General features: G+C 31.7%; 1 pseudogene; it reads left to right on the top strand.

Moving 5' to 3' along the window:
- The first annotated feature begins 6,470 nt into the window (after nucleotides 1-6,470).
- Nucleotides 6,471-19,309, top strand: LOC110735305 (annotated as a pseudogene).
- Nucleotides 19,310-19,792: the final 483 nt, after the last annotated feature.

Below are 19,792 nucleotides of genomic sequence, written 5' to 3'. Positions count from 1 at the left end.
CATGTTTATTGATGATGAATGGACAAGCTTTGTGTCATCCAATAATATTGTTGAAGGAGAAAGACAGTATGTTTATCATGATATTGATTCAAATTTCTACATTAGAGTTTTTACTGCTTATGGTAATGAGAGGATTCCTACTGATGCAAAAAATGGTATTAATGTATAAGTTTCTATGTTATGTTTAAGTTTGTAATAAATAAGTTTATATTTATCAGGAATATTTATATCAGGTATAAGTTTATGTTTGTCATAATTAAATTGTTTTATTAGAAGTAACTATATTTATTTTAGCAAATAGACTATCATTGTCAGTTATTATGTAATATTTGTCAGGAATAAACTGTTATAATTAGGAGTAAATTACTTTCATTTCATATTTAATTAACAAATAATAAATTTTAAAATAACAAAGTATGTACGTACCTGATTCATTCTCATCCCATATCATTGATTTAGCAAGCTTTGTCCAGCGTTTCAGAATGTATCTCTCTGGTATAGCATGTATGTTGTACATTTGCATTATCTTGAGGATGTGAAAGCACAACAATCCAGTCTCTGTGAAGCACATACAAGAACACATAAACTCATGGTTTAGAGTGTAATATATGACTTGATAGGTGTGCTTATAATCTTCATCTAGAGAAACATCAAAGAATTTAACATATTGCATTGAAGTGGCCTTTTCTCTTGCATATGCTCCTAGACTTGTATCAAATTTCAACTTAAAATCCTTGTATAAGTTTAGAGTATAAACTTCAGCTGCATGTTTTAATATTTTTGTTGTTGTTCTTGGTTTCTCAGTAGTACATCTGAAGTTGTCACTCTTTTCAGTACTTCTCCATCTTTTCACAGTAGTTTCAAATATGTGAAATAACTCTAAAATCTTAGTGGTTATGTTGGCCTAAATGAAATTGCTCTGTTTGTTACTTCTACTCTTTGAGATGAAAGAATTCTAGCTTAGAAAATGTCCTTGCTCAATGTTGTGCACCATTTATCTCGTAGCCCGTATAACCTGTCAAACCATTCTTTTTTTTTCTAATCCATGTTTTTGAACCATCTTGTGCCAGCAATCTTCAAATTCAGATTCTGAATCACAGCCACTTAAGCATTTGTGAAACATATTTTTGAATTCAGGATTGGTTTTTAGAGTTTCAAAGTGTGACACAAAATTCTTTTGCAAATGCCATAAACATAATCTATGTCTTGAATTTGGATAAACTTGCAAAAGAATTAATTTATTTAAACAAGGATTTTATATTTTTCAGTCAGAAATTTGATTATTATATTCAGGAATTAGATTACTCAAGTCAGGAATTAACATATTTTAGTTTGATATTAGATAAATTATGTAAGATATTGGTATTTTTTGTCAGGAATATTTTAGTCAGAAATTAGCATTAAAAACATAAATTAGCATATTTTAGTCAGATATTAGTTAATATATTTTAGTCAGAAATTAGCATATTTTAAAATATGAAATTAGCATAATAAAGTCAGAAATTATCATATTAAAATCAGATATTAGTTAATATATTAAAGTTACAAATTAGCATATTTTAGTCAGATATATTTGATTATTATAATTAGGAATTAGATTACTCAAGTCAAGAATTAACATATTTTAGTCTGATATTAGATAAATTATGTAAGATATTGGTATATTTTTTTCATGCATATTTTAGTCAGAAATTAGCGTTGTCAGAAATTAGCATATTTTAGTCAGATATATTTGATTATTATAATTAGGAATTAGATTACTCAAGTCAGGAATTAACATATTTTAGTATGATATTAGATAAATCATGTAAGATATTGGTATATTTTTTTCATGCATATTTTAGTCATAAATTAGCATTAAAGTAAAAAAATTAGCATATTTTAGTCAGATATTAGTTAATATATTTTAGTCAGAATTAGCATATTTTAAATTATGAAATTAGCATATTAAAGTCAGAAATTAGCATGTTAAAATCAAATATTAGTTAAAATATTAAAGTCAGAAATTAGCATATTTTAGTAATATATTATTTAATATATGTCAGGTATAAAAATATTTTATCAAGTATTAAATAGTCTTAAAGTTTACTTAGCGTGGCTATGAATATTCTGTGTTTTGGTAAAAGATATTTATTAGAGTTTTGGATAAGGACAAAAATATGTAGTAATAAAGATATTTACTTAGAATTTTGGATAAGGTCAAAAACATGTAATAATTTTTTTTTAATATTTTTTATTTGTCTATAAACCATTATTTTCTCATACTTTTTTCATGTTTTTGTTCTGTATGTTATCTCTCCTAAAATTAAATTTTTTTTTCTGTATTCCTCAAATATTCAAAACAATTCTCAGTCTTCTACTTCATCAAACGATCCAAAAGAAAATATTATTGAAAACTTTGAAAAAAAAAATAAATGATCTGTTGGAAAGGAGAGATAGAGTGAAGGATGCACTGATGAAGCTCTATGAAAAAGTGGAAAAGAATGAAATCGAAGAAGTGAGGAAGAGAAAGAGAGCACAAGAGAAATGCCAGGAAGCACACAACAAAAAGCAGAAAGAAGAAGATCAACAAAAGAAGGAACAGAAAGAACAAAAAAAAAGATGAAAAGAAAAAATAAGTTTAAAATCTCCAGAAGAACAAGAAGAAGATTCAGATTCTAGGTTTTTTTTTCTTTTTTCTCTCTGTTAACTTTTAAGTTCAATCAATATCATTTCAATATATGGAAAAAATGATATGTAATGACTTCAAGTTTACTAATACATACTATTTCTTTATTTGTTGCTGTTATTATATTTGCTGCTGTTATTATCAAAAAGTTTTGTTTTGTTGCTTTATTCAGGTATTGGTTTTTTTTGCCAGGTTATAAGATATATTATCGTAATCAGTTAGAAATTAGATAAATTAAAAAATAATAAGAATATTTTTCTAAGGAATTATAACATTTTGGTCAGAAATTAACTTAAAATGAAATTAAATACATTTTTAATTCTTAATGATTACTTATGTCAAGATTAAGAGTGTTGCTATCATGAATAAGATTCTGTTAATCAGGATTAAATAATTTGAAGTCATTAATATATCTTAGTCAGGTATTGCATTTTTTTTGTCATAATTATTATTATTTTCGTAAGGAATTATGATACATTAAATTATAGAATACATATATTATGAAGCTAAAACATATATTATTAGTCAGGAATTAAATAGTTCTTAGAAGAGTTAAAACAGGTATTGATCTATTTTTATCAGTTATTAAAATATTTTATAAAGGAAACCATATATTATAAAAGCAAATTACTTACCTCTGGTATGACATTACTCATTGCAAGATCCTGATCAGTGAAGATTGATTTTGGTTCTATTCCACACATTGACTTTTTGAAAATTGAAAGAAGCCAAAATGTGTCAGTCTTTTCATCAGTTATGAATGCACATCCAAACATTGTTGTTCTCCAGTGATTGTTTATACCAACAAATGGAGCACATATCAACCCATATTTGTTTTTTCTGTATGTTGTATCAAAGATTAAAACATCACCATAAGCTTTGAAATCTTCAAGCATTTAAGAGTCACGCCAAAAATAGCTCACAACATTATTTTCTTCTCCAAATTTCAGTCTGTAAAAGAATGAAGGATCTTGATCCGCTCTTTCTTGAAGGGTGTCTAATACATTCTGCATGTCTCCACCTTCAACCATACTCATCTTCACCCTTGATACATAGTTAAGGTGATCTCTCTTAGTATGACCTACACATTCTTCTCCTCCAGCTTCATTGCTTATATAATTATAAGCATCCATAGGTTTTATACCACTTTCAACCATGCTCTCAATTAGTTTACCCATTGGAGCTGATATTTGTCTTTCTGATCTTAGATGATGTCGTTGAACTGCTATTACCAATTCATGATTATGTTCCAACTCATGTGTAAGAACTACAAAATTTCCTTCTTTGTTTTTCTTGAAACGAATATGAGCTTTGCATCCAGTTCTTGTCTCATTTACCTCCCTTTCTTTTCTCTTTTTTTCATCAGTTTTACCCAATATGGGTATTTCCACCGAATGTTGTTTACCTGATATCTTCATTTTACCCTTTGTATGTCCTTCCTTAGAACATCTAAAATAAAACTCATATAATTTATCATTGGTATCTCTTCTTTTTGTTGATTTTCTAACACTGAAACCAACAGATCTTGAATGAGATTTGTATAAAAAAAATCCATCATTGTAGTCCATCACAGTATAACCTACTACACATCTACTTATGTTTTCATCCTTGTCATATTTGTAATAATCAGCAACAAAAGTAAATATAAATCAGATCATACTGTATTTTTGTTAGGAACTACAATATTATACACAGTAATTAAATATTTTTTTTAAATTTATAATACTCAGGAATTAACATGTCTTAGTCAGGAATTAGATTATTCGGATCAGGAATTACAATATATTAGTCAGGAAATAAATTATCTCAGTAAAGTTTAGGATAATATTAGTCAGAAAAAAATAATAGTCAGGAATTATATTATATTAGTCAGGACTAATGTTATCTATATCATTTTCATTTCCTATATAATTCCCGACTATTATTATTTTTTTCCTGACTAATATTATCCTAAACTTGACTGAGGAAATGAAAACGATATAGATAATATTAGTCAGAAAATAGATAAAAATAGTCAGGTTTAATATAATAATAAGATTATAGCATATAGGAATTAGATTTTTTAATTTAGTCATAAATACATTGAAATTGTCAGGAATTAGATAATATTAGTCAGGAAATAAATAATTATAATCAGGTTTAATATAATAATAGTCAGTTAGATTATAGCATACAGGAATTAGATTTTTTAATCCAGTCATAAATACATTATAATTGTCAGGAATCAGATTATTTTCACAAATTACCATATTATTTTTCTTAGGAAATAGGTTCTATTAGTCAGGAAATAGGATTATTCGGATCAGGAATTACAATATATTAGTCAGGAAATAAATTATCTTAGTCAAGTTTAGGATAATATTAGTCAGGAAAAAAATAATAATAGTCAGGAATTATATAGGAAATGAAAACGATATAGATAATATTAGTCAGGAAAAAGATAATAATAGTCAGGTTTAATGTAATAATAGTCAGTTAGATTATAGCATATAGGAATTAGATTTTTTAATTTAGTCATAAATACATTGAAATTGTCAGGAATTAGATAATATTAGTCAGGAAACAAATAATTATAATCAGATTTAATATAATAATAGTCAGTTAAATAATAGCATACAGGAATTAGATTTTTTAATCCAGTCATAAATACATTGAAATTGTCAGGAATCAAATTATTTTCACAAATTACCATATTATTTTACTTAGGAAATAATTCTATTAGTCAGGAATTATATTTTTTCTGTCAGAAATTATACTATATTAAATTAATTGTCTGCATTTACATCATTAAATTACAGAGCATTTAATTATTAGTATACCTATTATAGCAGCATCTTCATCTCTTTCTTCACCATCTTTTTCTTCATTGATGTTGTCTTCTATAATTACATTATCTGTTGCATACATCATTAGTATTAGTATATTTGAATTTTACTCTAAAATTATCAAAAAAAATAGATTCAAATTTAAATTAATTTACTACGACATCTTATATATACAATTCGAATTAAAATAGCTTTGCATGCAAATTACAAGTATAAATTAAATACGATCGAATAATAATTTACCCTTGATTGCAAGTTATTAGTCGAACTTAAATGCGATCTGAATATAATTAGTATTGATTTTAAATTATAAGTCGAAATTAACTACAAATTAAATTATGCTTCATTCAAAATTAAGAACGATCTGAAATTTAATAAGCATTGATTGCAAATTATAGGTCTAAATTAACTCGAATTTAAATACGATCTGATATTAAATCGAAATTTAATACTATCTGAAATTCAATTTGCCTTGCATGTAAATTATAAATTGAAATTCATATTACAAATTCACTATTACATTTAATTAAATATGATTTGAAATTAAATACAATCTGAAAATTATGAATTGTATTATATCTTTTTCAGCAGTAATTGTGCTAGAAATTGATTCTATGGGTGAATAAGATTCTCCTTCAGTCATCATTGTGTTGTTTGATTTCTCCATTTTTTTTGATTTGAATTGTTTGAAATTTGAAGATTTGAATGTTCTGAAATTTGAGGAAATGAAGTCGTTGAAATTAGACGAAATGAAGGCGTTTGAAATTTTGAGTAAATGATGGCGCTCGAAATTTTAGGAAAATGATGAAAACGAAAAAATTCAAACATTTTATAAAATGGCGCGGGCTTTGGTCGGGTTTATCAGGTCCACGCCTTTTTAATTTAGAGTCCAATCTCACGTGAGTCCAGTCTCACACAAAACACTTTGTACGATTATATGAACAATTTTTGTCAATCACATGCATTCCCGTAAATAAATCAAACACCCACAAAAAGTCAAAGTACAATTAGAAATTTAGAAGTTGTAGAGTCCCTGATTTTTTTTCCCCCCTGACTCCACTGACCAAATTTCGCAATGAACATGTTTTTCATTCCTAGATGCAAGCTCTAAAATTCACCAAATAATGGCCATCTCAAGAATATCAACACTTACATGGTGGAGAAAATTAAGCAAAAAGGACATAATACTGCCATTGTTGGTTTATCACTCATATTTTTCTCTTTCTCATTCATTTTCAATTCCCCTAAAAAAGCTGCACTCTTCACTCTTAACTCTGATTATGTCCCATTAACTCTCCTTAGCAATGCCAAGCAAAGAGCAGCCTGTAAGTTTAATCTTCCCTTATTCTCAAACTATATTATTAAATTGGAATTTGGGAATTTCCCATCTTTTATTTTCGATTTTATTTTTTCAAATTGCAGTTTGCTTGGATGGGAGTTTGCCCGGATATCATTTCCATAATGGTTTTGGTTCTGGATCTGACAAATGGGTTCTTCACATTGAGGTTGGATTTGTGTTTGTTTCTTGGAAAGTTTTCATATTGCTTACATAAAATACGCCTAATTTTACATTAGCATTGAGGTTGTGGTTGTTTTTTTTTTTTTTTTTTTTTTTTTAATTGTAATTTAGTTAATTTTTTTTATCCTCTTTATGAACAGAGGTGCGAGAGAGTTTCATCAGATGATATTTTTCTCTTTGCTTGTTGATATTGTCAAATGTGTTTTGAGTGTTTGACATTAGACTATGGTTCGGAAGTTCGAACGTATTTGAACTTAGTGAACCATATTCTTAGGATTGAATTGAACATGGGAGCCTTATACAGTTTTTGCATAGTCAGTTTGGGCCTTGGGGTTATGGTGGATAAGTGAAAATTGAACTCAGAATCGGGGTTGCTTTTAGAGATACGCGTAATAGTGTTTATGAGAAATAATTCAGCTTTAGAACATCTAACAACTTTGCTAATTTACTTCCTAAATTAATATCAAGGGTATGCTTAGATTATGGTAGTGCAATTAAGGGGTTATAAAAGTCAAACTAAGAAATTGAAGGTAAGTAGAGGTGGTGATTAATCAGATGAGGTATGTTACAAGCAATAAGGTAGTGTTAGTATGAAGGGGAGGGAAGGATGATGGGGATTGTTACTTTCATATAAGGGTAATAGTTTTCCCCTTGTCTTTTGTATTACAAATTCATCACTCTATCTCATTTAAGTCGCCTAATTCATCTTTATTATCAAAGTTTGACATATCATTATTTTCTTGCTATCTTGAAAGTTCCAAGTAGGAAGACTATAGTGCTCATCTTTAAATAGAACAATTAAGTTGAGGACAATTGATGAATTCATGAAGGAGGAATAGAGAAAGGCTTCTGCCCTTAAGGGTCTTCCAAGATTTTAATATAGCGCTTGTTGCCTACACTTTGTATTTGCCAAATTGAAGTGTTACCTTATACCTCAGCCATCCCTCCACAAAATGCATTTTAGGAACGCGAAAGTTGGTAATACTGAAATAATGTTGGGCTAATTTGACATGATTAGGTAGAGTTTTACCTATTCCACATGCTGAAGTGTATTGCATGTTAGGTTAGGTAACCCTGTTAAAGAGTAAGAAGCTAGAGTCCTAACTATGTGTGTGCCGAGGAAGTCCTAATCAGTATCTAATACTATCATTGTTTCACAATACATGCATTGTTTTGACTTTTCACACTATTTTAATTATTTATTTATTTAATTTTCTAACATAATTTTTTTACTTATACACTCCCTTCGTTTCATAATAATTGCAATACTTTCCATTTTTATCCGTTTCATAATAATTGCAACACTTCCTTGATTGGTAAGGACCCACTAATTTATTATTATTTCTCTCTCCTACCAACCACACTTACACTATTTTTATGATTTCTCTATCATACTACTCCCTCTCTTCCTGAATAATTGACACAAAAACTTAACACACTTGCCAATGCACTAGTTTAATCTTAAATATGCATTGATTAAATATTAAGAATAATATAAAAAAGTTGATATTAGAAACTTTATGTTAATACCTATCTAGCAATATATTTCATGATATATTTGTTTTTTTTACATGTTACTGAAAAATGATGGTCAAAACTCAAAGTTAGTGTATGAATAGTGAAAATTAGTCAAACATGTTAATTATTTAGGTGGGAGTAACAACTAAATATATCCCCACCAACTTAGGGCCTGTTCACATTTACTGAAATGAGCTGAACTAAACTGATTGGAGCTGAACTGAATTGAACTTATTGGAGCTGAGCTGAACTTTATGAGATAGGGAAATTAAGAGCTGAACTGAACTGAACTGATTGGAGCTGAATTGAACTGAAATTAAGTAAAATGTGAACAGGCCCTTAATGCAATACATTTGATTTCCTTTCTTTTCCTCAAGATTTCATTTGGATAACATCTCTAGATAGGATTCGTGGTACTCCCTCCATCTCATATCTCTTGCTGCATTTTGACCAAAAAGCTATAATTAAAATTGGTCAAATGCAACGAGTAAACCGAGGCTGATGGAGTAACCATTATACGAGTAATGACAACCCTGTTTTTTTTTTTTTTTTTTTTTTTTTTTTTTTTTTTTTTTGTAATATGTAATGGGAACAATCATTCTTATTACTATTATTATTTCTAACTTTTATAAAATTGAATTTAATAATCCCAACTTTAAGCCATTCACTTTTAATGATCCTAAGTTTGGATTAATCCAAACTTTATAGGGTGTTTGCTTTTATTGGTCCTAAGTTCCTAACCGGTCACTCAACCTATTATAACAGGTTGATAGACACGTGTCACAACGTATGAGTGGTAAAAAAAAAAAAAAGAATAAATAAAAAATGAAAAAATAAAAATAAACTCCAAGTCTGCCAACGCCACCCTTCTCTACCCCACCCAACCACCGGCAGCTCCACCCACACCATTCACCACTGTGGATTCCCCTCTCCTATCCACCGAAACCGCCCCCTCCCAAGGACCACCTTGATTCAATTGCTAATTTCTGCTATTTCACTAAAATCAATCAGCGATCAACACATCAAAGATTAGCATTTCACTAAAGCTGATTTCGTGGACACCGAAATCATGTTTCTGCAATCCTTTAGTTTCGCATCGGAACAATGAAGAATTCAGTGTTTTTTGGTGACTGAAGAGTTGTTGATGAAGCTTAAAGATTGAAGGGTTGGTGAGATGGTGAGCTTTAAGGTGTACTGTCTTGCGATGTCATGGGTTTTGTACGGAAATGATGAGATCGATTTTGAGGATGTTTGTGGAATCGCCGGTGTATCTTGCAGCGGGTATTGTGGTGGCATTTCCGGAAGGTGCAAGAGGGGGTTTTGCGGTGGTGGGGGTTTTGGAGTGGGTTTGCCTAAAGGTTGAGTGAGGGTTTGTGGGAAAGTGGGCTGCCGAAAGGTTGGGTAGTGGTGATCTTGACATGATGTCGTGGGGAGTTGGGGTGGGCTGGTGTTTTTTTTCATTTTTTTTTATTCTTATGACTAATTACAAGGTGATGTGCCTATCAAACTCAAAAAAAAAAAAAAAAAGTTACCTTTTTAACAAGTTACCGGTCACTTGGGGCCAATAAAAGCAAACACCCTATAAAGTTCAGATTATTGAATAATAATCCAAAGTTGGGAGTATTAAAAGCGAATGACTCAAAGTTGAGATTATTAAAACCAAATTTTCCTTTATTTATTAACTTTTAACTTTTATCTTATAGGGTGGAGGTTGGTGTAATTCAATTGAAACATGTTCACTAAGGAAAGCAACATCACTGGGTTCCTCAGAATACATGGATCGACAAGTTTAATTTTCTGGAATTTTGAGCAATGATCCGGCACAGAATCCTGGTATAATGCTATAAATTTTTCAAAATAGTTCGCTATTACCTGTTTTTCAATGTGAATGATGCATCAAAGGGATGATATATCCAATTTCTTATGATCAATTGGGTTGTTTGGTTTGGATCACTAATAAAAAAAGGGAAAGAACATTATCCTACTTTCTTGTTGTTAGTGTCTAGTTCACTATGTTGTTTGGTTCCTTTGAATGGAGCTGTCTCATTTACCTAAATTTGCTTGCCCCCTTTGGGATTCAGATCAGTTTCTCATGCAGTATTTCTTCACATGATGTGGTATGTTCAAGACTAAAGATTAATTCTCTCTCTCAATCTGTCTGTCGGTGGGTGATTGAGATTGTGGTGCCTGGTTCCAAGGCAGTGACTTCAAGAGTAATGTTAATCTGAGGGGCAATAGTGTGGTGGGTGATGGAGTCAGTGCAACTGCCTTGTCCAGAATGCGAAGGGCACTGTGCTTGGAATTGTTAAGAGAGGGAATCTAATGAAGTAGAGTGAGAGTTATATTGGTGAGAAGGTCCTGGGAGATAGTTGATGGTTTTGGGAGTTTTGAGCTCATGTGGACGGTACTAGAGAATGAGACTGCTCTTGAGGTGATGGGTGGAGTGGGGAGATGGGCGTATGGCTGACATAGGGTGGTGATGATGGCGAGCACGAAGGAAAGGATTTGGCTGGTGGTGCTAGAGGTGAAAATTCACAGCAATATCGGCATTGGGTGCTTGAATTCATATACCCACTCTCCAAAACCCGAATCTTAATTAAACTACCAAAGCTGGTTTGAAATTTCTTGAATGGCGAAGAGAGAGAAGATTAGGTGACTATAATGACAATGATTTCTCTTCCTGAAAAAGATGGCTGGTGATAGATAAATTTTGCTTGTTGATGTGTAGCTATTGATGATGCCCTGGTGTAGGAAGATTTAGGGGGAGAGGAGTTTGTTAGCGGGGCTTGTGGCTAGTGAGGTGAAGGAGAGGGGGTTTGGAATATCTTTTTTTATTGAAGTGGACCAAAGGACAATTATCATCTAGCCTACTCAAATTAAAATTTTAATTTAATTTTCTTACCTTCGTTTTCTTTCTTCCTAATTCTCTTTTGAGGTTCCTTTCCCTTTCTTACTTGAATTAAATGGTTCCTTAAATCTTATTGGATCTCTATGAACTACATCCAGTCACACTTACCTCTTTTTAACTCTAGAGTCTTTGTTATGTTTGTTCCCAAAAATTCCCCGAAAAGAAGTTGAATTTAACAGCTATCCTGATTCCTGAACACATAAAATCATAGTCTGATACAAGGTGCTACAACATCTTCTTCCATATTCCAATTATTATTTATGCATGTGTAATATATATATACGTGTGATATATTTATTTTTGTAAATACATGAAACAACTTTTTACAGACCTTCACTTATGCTTTAGTTTGGATGAAGTGTAACTGATTTAGTTGTGGAAAATTTAACATAGATATCATAGCCTACTTAAAGGGTAAACAAAGAGGTATCCAGATGGATGGTCATGGTTACAATCATTTGTTATTACTAGCTGATTTTTATTTGTAACTGAAATTCCATTGTTTGATGATCATGAATTATTTTGCTTATGCTTTTCTAGTAACTGGCTTCATAATTTTCTATTGACAATTTCCTGTATTGAAATTCATTTCCAACTTTTTTTTTTTGTCACACTTTCTTTGTTGTGGGCTATCCTCGTGAGCACTCTTATCGCAATAAAGTATTAGTTTTGAGTTCTAAATGTACAATTCAATGTTCTTCCTCTTACCTTGAAGTATCTGTTTTGTGACGATTCTAGATTTTTTCAACTGGAACAAAGTCAAGATACGTTATTGTGATGGTTCATCTTTTACAGGGCACTCGAATAATGAACTTCATGTAAGACAGAATGATCTGATCTTACTGTTTGATGATTGATTATATTGTTCATTTACAAAATATTGACTATGAATTTCTTGTCAATTATTTTTGCATGGCAATTCTTTAGAATGGAACATCTCTTTTCTTTAGAGGTCAGCTCATATGGGAAGCAGTCATGGATGAACTTCTAGCTAAGGGAATGTCTAATGCTAGACAGGTATGTACATGTAAATTATGAGGTCTTTGGCTATATACTTACACATGTATAATGTATTGTCTGCTTTCCAACTGGTTGATTGTAAAGAGAAGGGGGGGGGGGGGGCTTCTAATGTTTGGACGTTGGAGCCAATTGATTCATGCAGCTGAAAGACCTACTCATGTCCACATCTCCTGCAATTTTCTTTTCTGGATGTTTTTATTTTTCTTTTCTTTTTTCTTGGGAAGGGTGGCGCCTAGAACTGCCAAATTAGGGGGATTAGAGAAAAAGGTGGAAAGGACCTTCTGACCACTCTTTTGATGTCCAACCTCTTCAATGAGACACCTTGATATTCTTCAAATGCAATGATTTAGTTCTCTTTATTCATGACAACCTTTAGTCAGTTTGCTTAATAATGAGTTGGTTTTCTTCCCTGTTTGTTGCCAGACAGTACAAGTCGTATTCTCAGATATCTTCAGAATGAGAGTCGAGAAACAATAGTGTTTACTATTACATCTGATGATCTCACAGGCTCTTCTTTCAGGATGCTCTGCCGGTGGGCTTGCTACTATGATACATTGTGATGACATTCGTGCTAAGTTGCCGAAGATTGCCATTGTGAAGTGTCTTGCTGATGCAAGTTTTTTCCTTGATGAGTATGCTTTTTCCCTAACTTTGATTTACAGCAAACATCTGTTAAGGGTCTTCAGTAAAAATATCCATGCAACACATTATGGTGTAAATAATGGCTGCGAAAGATGATTTATTTATTTATTATTATTATTTTTTTTTTCTGTAAGATTTTTATCATCATACGATAGTTTAAGTTTCTGTTTTGTCTGTTTCTTTAGTATGTACTGAATTTCTGTTCATTGAATCTTAGATATCCTCCTTAATGTAGGTCAATACTGGTATTTATTTTCTTTCTACAAAAGCACGTGAACCTTTTTTCCTTTCTGAAAGCCTCGTAAAAATTGGTAGAAGTTTCATTAGTTGAGGCTCTTAAGTCTTAATTTTGCAATGTCAGATGCATTATAGATGCTTGAAGAATGTTGAATTTCTCGGAATTGAGATAAAATTAATAATTGTTAGTTTTAAATTTGGAGCACTAGTTGATGAAGCAAGGAAGAAATGTAAGGGCTGTTAGTGATTGGAAATGTTTCAGTTTACTCATCTCAGTAAGGAAGAAATGTAAGGGCTATTAGTGATTGGAATGTAAGGGCTATTAGCGATTGGAAATGTAAGGGCTGTTAGTGATTGGAAACTGTAAGGACTGTTAGTTGATGAATTAATAATAATTGGTTTTAATTTTGGAGCACTAGTTGGTGTGGCACAGTTGTAAATTGCAAGTTAAATGTTGCCGTATGCATGTATTTGTGGGATTTTTTTTCCCTTTCTTTTTGGGTATGGTAGGGAAGATGTAGAACACTGCAAGCTTAATAAAGGGGAAGTTGTTTTCGTCTATTTAAATATTCTTTATTTTTATTTCTTTCTTATTAATGTTAAATTTAGATTTATGCAGGGTTATACAGCATTTTGTGTATTTTTCTCCCAAAATCAGGCCTCTTTTTTTTTTTTTTTTTTTTATTAATTTTTTTTTCAGGACTTGTTCAGCAAGGTTTTTGTATTAGAGGTTAGAGTTCCAGGCTGTGTTTTGCATTTGTAATTTGTGTGCTTGAATGTGACCTGTTAGCAGATAGCGGTTATCTAAGTGATCGAAGCTGAAGAGTACAGCTAAACTAGAATTTTTAACAGTGGATTTTTACAAAATAATATAAAAGAAAATAAACAATTTATCGAGATTATTGGTGTGGGAAAATAAAGTTATGTACACAGATTCTGAGCTTCTAATTTGATATTCAGCTACTGCTATTTCAGGAAGGATATCAATGGAAGGCGCACTACGCAGTTGTTCTATAAGAATGTGGTTAATCTTCATGTGAGAGCTCTATGTCTTCAATCTTTTGTGCAAAATTGACAAAGGGCATAATGTTCGCTTCATTTTGTCTGCTGACTTGCTGCACTTTTCTGGAGAGTAGTAGTTTTTAAAAGTCGTTGAGAAAGAAGTTTGCACTAGCATTACCTATAATTTGGAATAATTCAATCTGAAAAAAATATATTTTCTTAATGGTGCAAATTTAATTTGTATATTTGTTGCCACCTCTGCCCTTAAAAATTAAAGCACAGAAAGCTAGGCAGTATAAAAGAAATTAAGACAACGCTGTCAGTATTCTGCACTACTCAACTCTGTATATACCTTGATGTACTTGTGACTGACATATTTGGTGTGAGAAAAATTACAGAAATGCTTTCGAAAGCTTTTAAATAGTCTGACTACTTTGGCAGCTATAAACACTTTTAAGATAGAGATGTTCCCCAATTTCCCTTCGTTATTACATTTTAGTCTGAAGTTTTGTTAGAGCAACTTTGCTTCTTACTTAAATATAAGTATAACATTTTTGTGACGATTCCTAATACTTTACATGAGCTCATATATATTGTTTCCCAAGTACAAATACTCAATATTGATGGATTTGTGTGTTAATTATGTTAGGGTGCAGCCAAATCATTGTCAGCTGATTGTGTTGCCAAAATGGAGCCATCCTTGGTAATCACCTTTTACCTATTACTGATGCAACTATGCGAGGACCTTTCCTGACTTACTGACATGTCGCAACAACCGATTATTATATTATATGATATTGCAGTGTTTTTTTCCTCAACATATTGTTGGAAGCATGAATACCCCATTATTTCTCGTCAATCCAGCATATGACTTTTGGCAGGTAGCTTTCTCATTCAGGAATAAAAGCACTTATGCAATGTTTCTATATTGTTTATGATGATTTGAGTATTTGCAGATACAACATGTCTTGATACCAGCTGCATCAGATCTCCCCGAGGAATGGCAAAGATGCAGACTGAATATTCAAAATTGTAATTCCCATCAACTGGACACATTACAAGGTAAATAAGAAAAGTTTTATTGATAAAAACTGGTAATGCTACCCTCCCAGCACTAGATACATTACTAGTGTCATTTTCTAGGAATGCCTCACGATTACCTTTTTACAAAAATCATTTTCTTCTGTTAGTCATAACCGAATACTGCTAAGTTAAGATCCTTGGTTGTTAATTCCATTGTGCGTCTGTGCTTGGAAACCACTGATCAAGGGAAAAATATGTCGTTATTGTAATTTCTTAACCAAACAATATTTATAAATCCAAAACACACCTATAAACAAGTTTAGCGATAAGTTGAGGGTCGAACCAGGAACAAATAAGCTAGTTGTTCAACCCTCAAGTTTAGCGATAAGTTGAGGGTCGAACAACTAGGCTAGTTCAGATAAAGGAGAGGTTTCTAAGCTGAGTAAATGATTAATTACTAGCAAATAAAGATAGGAGAATTAAACAATAAAAGAAAACACCAAAGAGTAACTATTCAAATGAACAACAATAAGGAATTAGGGGTAGGGGAAGGCATTGCAAATTAAATTAATCATGTTCACTATTAAGGATACAACCCCCCTAGCCTATGGGTAGTGGACTAGTGGTTTATTTACTCCAAAAATACAAAGTCACATTGTTGCATAAAATTCGTATATTAAGAGGTACAAACAAGGATAAATCAATTAATGAGGTTCACTAAGTTCACCGTCATCCATCCCTAACTTCACTTACCCACAAATCACATATAATTTGCAACTTAAAAGAAAAATGTGGTAGAACTTGAATAATAAAGGCTTTGATTGCAATAAACCCCAATCCTAATCCCTAAACATGCTCATAATCCAAGAAAATCCATCCCCACACTCCTAGGTAAGAGAACTCATAACACATAGCTAAAATTACACTAATCAAGAAGCTTACAGCACTAAGCATGATTATCAAACCAAATAAAAGATTAAACAAGGGGTTGAAGAATTAATGAAACTAACAAAAGCAAAATGAGAAATTTTAAGCAATGAAGTGGACAAAAGAAAGTAAGGATTGAGAAAAGGAGAAAAGAAATTACTAATGGTGCTTCATTAATCTTCAAAAGTTGGCTACAAGATCATCGAAAGCTAGCTAAATGATTCTCTCTTTACCCTCTCTCTAATTGGCTGAAAGTTAAATTATGATCTTAATTAAAATATATGTTCTTCCAAAGAGGAATAATTGGAACTATCTATAGAACTAAAAAGCTTTCAAATAATTGGAACTATCGATAGGACTAACAGGCTTTTGAAGAAAGCACAAAATTATCTGGAAATAGTCCAGTGCGCCTTGATTTAGGTATTCACGTCTGCGTCCAGCTGGGTACGGACGCGACCCTGGCAGCACGACAGCGTGACCATGTGACATCGGTGCATGCTTGCGCTGGAGCCGTGATGAGGGTGCTTTAAACTCTCTTATTCAAATCCAAGAGTATGCCTCAACTAGCTTGCGCGCCTGCGATGCACCCTTCGATGCTTTGCTTTGCGCATCATCAAAGCAAGTCGTGACAACGGTCTTTCTCCTCCATCTACCTACAAATGTAGAAAAAGAACAAAACAAGCCTAAGGGGAGGGGGGGGGGGAAGGAAACCTATGAATAAAAGCATAAACACTTGAACTAACAACATAGAAAGAAAACATGAAAAAAAGCTAAGAAAAGAGGTAAACAGGTGACGATGATGGGGGAAAATCGAAGGAAATGGAACTGAAATCGTGGCATAATTGCGACTCATCAACCATTTTTAAGAGCTCCACTTTTTCATGTGAAAAATAGCAGCTTAAGTCTGACAAAATCGTCTGGTTTTCTAAGATGGCTCGATTTGAAAGGAAATACAAGGTAGAAAAATATACAGAGGCGAAAGAAGTTTACTTTTTTGTTACTTATTTTACTGTGTAGGAATTAAAATTTGTTATGTTAGCTAAATATTTTGTATGATTAACTTTCATTCCATTCATATTTAAAATGATTTGCTAAAATGATAAAACTTTGTTCCCAAATTCTTCAGAAATTGACCTTTTTTGCTTTCATATTGACTACTTTAAACCAAACAAGCTCCTACTAATGAATGTGATCCCATTTGCCCCTTTTAGGCTGCCTGTGTTGGTAGTGTATTCCTTTCGCAATTGCTATAATCTTCCTTATAGAATTGTCTCAATTTTCAAGAGTTACCTATTGCATTTGAGTATTTAATTTGTTGACTCAATAGGACTTGTTGGATTGCATCTGAGACTTGTTTTTAATAAACTCCATTTTGTATTAATACAATTGGGATTTGTGATAAAGGGATTACAAAGATGGTATCATGGGCTGGTGCAAGTTATGATTGTTGGGTTTGTTGGAAATGGACCAAGTCAATTTGAAAGGGAAGGTATAAAATGAAAGAAGATATATTCTTATAACAAATATTTCCTGTTTAACTCAATTATCAAGTTGCTGTAACTGTTCTTCTCTCTCAACTCTTTGTATCTTTTTGTGTGTTAATTCTTACCTAAGGATGGGGTTTCGGTTTTTATCAACTGGACATGTGGACTTATTTTGGGGTTCATAGTGTGCTCAGCTTGTTGAAAAGATATACTACCTTCCATTTAAGGAGTTAATACTTAATTGTCTACTTTATCACATATTTAGTGACAGAGAATGCCCAGCTATATTCATGCTAATTTGGAGAGAGATCGCTTTGAAATTGGTGAAAGCATTTATTGTTGTATGATTTTTTTGTTATTTTGTTTGACAGTTTTATGAATTGTGACTGAATGTCCATGCATCTCAATGTATTCTACTTTAAATGGCTCAGGTTTCCGAAGCTCCTTGCTAAATGCACTTGGTGAATTCAAGAAGAACGCAGAATGGGGAATGTTCATCAATTCTTGCTTCATTCACTGTCAAACGTGGATGGAAACATGGCATGGGCCTAATTCTCCAAAAGTCAACAGTAAGGTAAGTTGATGTTCATCACATAGGATTTTATGAGATATGAGCATTCCAACATTTGGGTTTTTACAAATTGATTTATGTTATAGGGAAAAAATGGTGATTCTTTCTTGATACAAATATGAGCCACTAAGTTTTACAGCATCGAATAGGATCTTTCTTTTTATAATTTTTGTAAAGAGAAATGATATGGCAATGATATAGACAAGATTTAATCCAAATTCCGAATACCCCCATAGATTACCAACTAAACTAATTCCTATTCACATTTGTGCAGCTTAGAATTAATTGTCTTTTTGTAATGTAGAGCGTGTAGCTTTATAATGTGGGTATGAGACATACATCTAGTTTGCTACGATGTCATAATTTTATAAAGATTGTATGTGATTTTGTATAGATGCCCCTTACCCAATGAGCTTCATCTGTTGGGTGATGACAAGTTATTTTGTCAAATGCACAAATTAATATGTTAAATGTGCACATCATCAGGTTCAATGTATAACTGTAAATGTGTAGAACTGTTATTGTTTGGCCTGTTGATCATATTGATATTTTTCAAAACCAAATAGACTGATCTCAATTTTATTTGTCTTCCTTCAAAAGACAATTGCAGAGACTGTAGGTGATTGGTATTTCAACAAGGAACTGGCAAAGCGAGTTGATTGCCCATTTCCATGTAATCCGTCGTGTTTCAACATGGACTTCGCACAGGCTTGATTTAATTCATGACTTCTGGCTGTGGATGGCGGGTGGATGAATCAACATAACATCCATAACTTATATTTAAAAACTCCATTGTGCCACCTCTTTTTTAGAAGCTCCAGTTGTAACATATATATATTTTTGAGTTCTTTGTTATTAGAAAGAAAAAAATGCCAATTGATTATTATTTTCTTACAATTAAATAACTCGTTAGATGTTGATTTGTAATATTGAACAATAACTTGAATATAGAAGAAATTCTACATGGTGCCTTATTGGTTGTAAAATTCAAGGTGTTAGAAAATTTTCTATAATTGTATGTCATCATTTAACAAATTTTTTTGGCATTATTTTGCAAAATTTAAGTAATAAATTTTAATAAATAGGGATGAAGAGTTGGAAAGAAGTAATGCAATACCAATTTGAGGTCAAAAGAGTTGGAATTAAGGTGTGCCAAGATGAATATTTGTTTGAGGTCAAAAGAGGTTGAATAAGGTGGACCAAGATGAAATACTTTCTCCATTTTTTTTTAGTTGACACGTTTCTTTAGTCAAATTTGTCAATGTACAAATTCAATCGTTAATATCTTTAATTATCGATAAACAAAAAATATAAAAAGTTAATATTTTGAAAATATACATTGTGATGAATCTAACAAGATCCCACTTGACTATAATTTTCTTTACATATAAATCACAAAACATGGTCAAAGGAAGGTGTGTGAATAGTGCTAAAGTCAAAATGTGATA

This window comes from Chenopodium quinoa, unplaced genomic scaffold (genome assembly GCF_001683475.1).
Source record: "Chenopodium quinoa cultivar QQ74 unplaced genomic scaffold, ASM168347v1, whole genome shotgun sequence".
NCBI classification, from domain to species: domain Eukaryota; kingdom Viridiplantae; phylum Streptophyta; class Magnoliopsida; order Caryophyllales; family Amaranthaceae; genus Chenopodium; species Chenopodium quinoa.
This window is presented reverse-complemented; position numbering and strand designations above follow the sequence as displayed.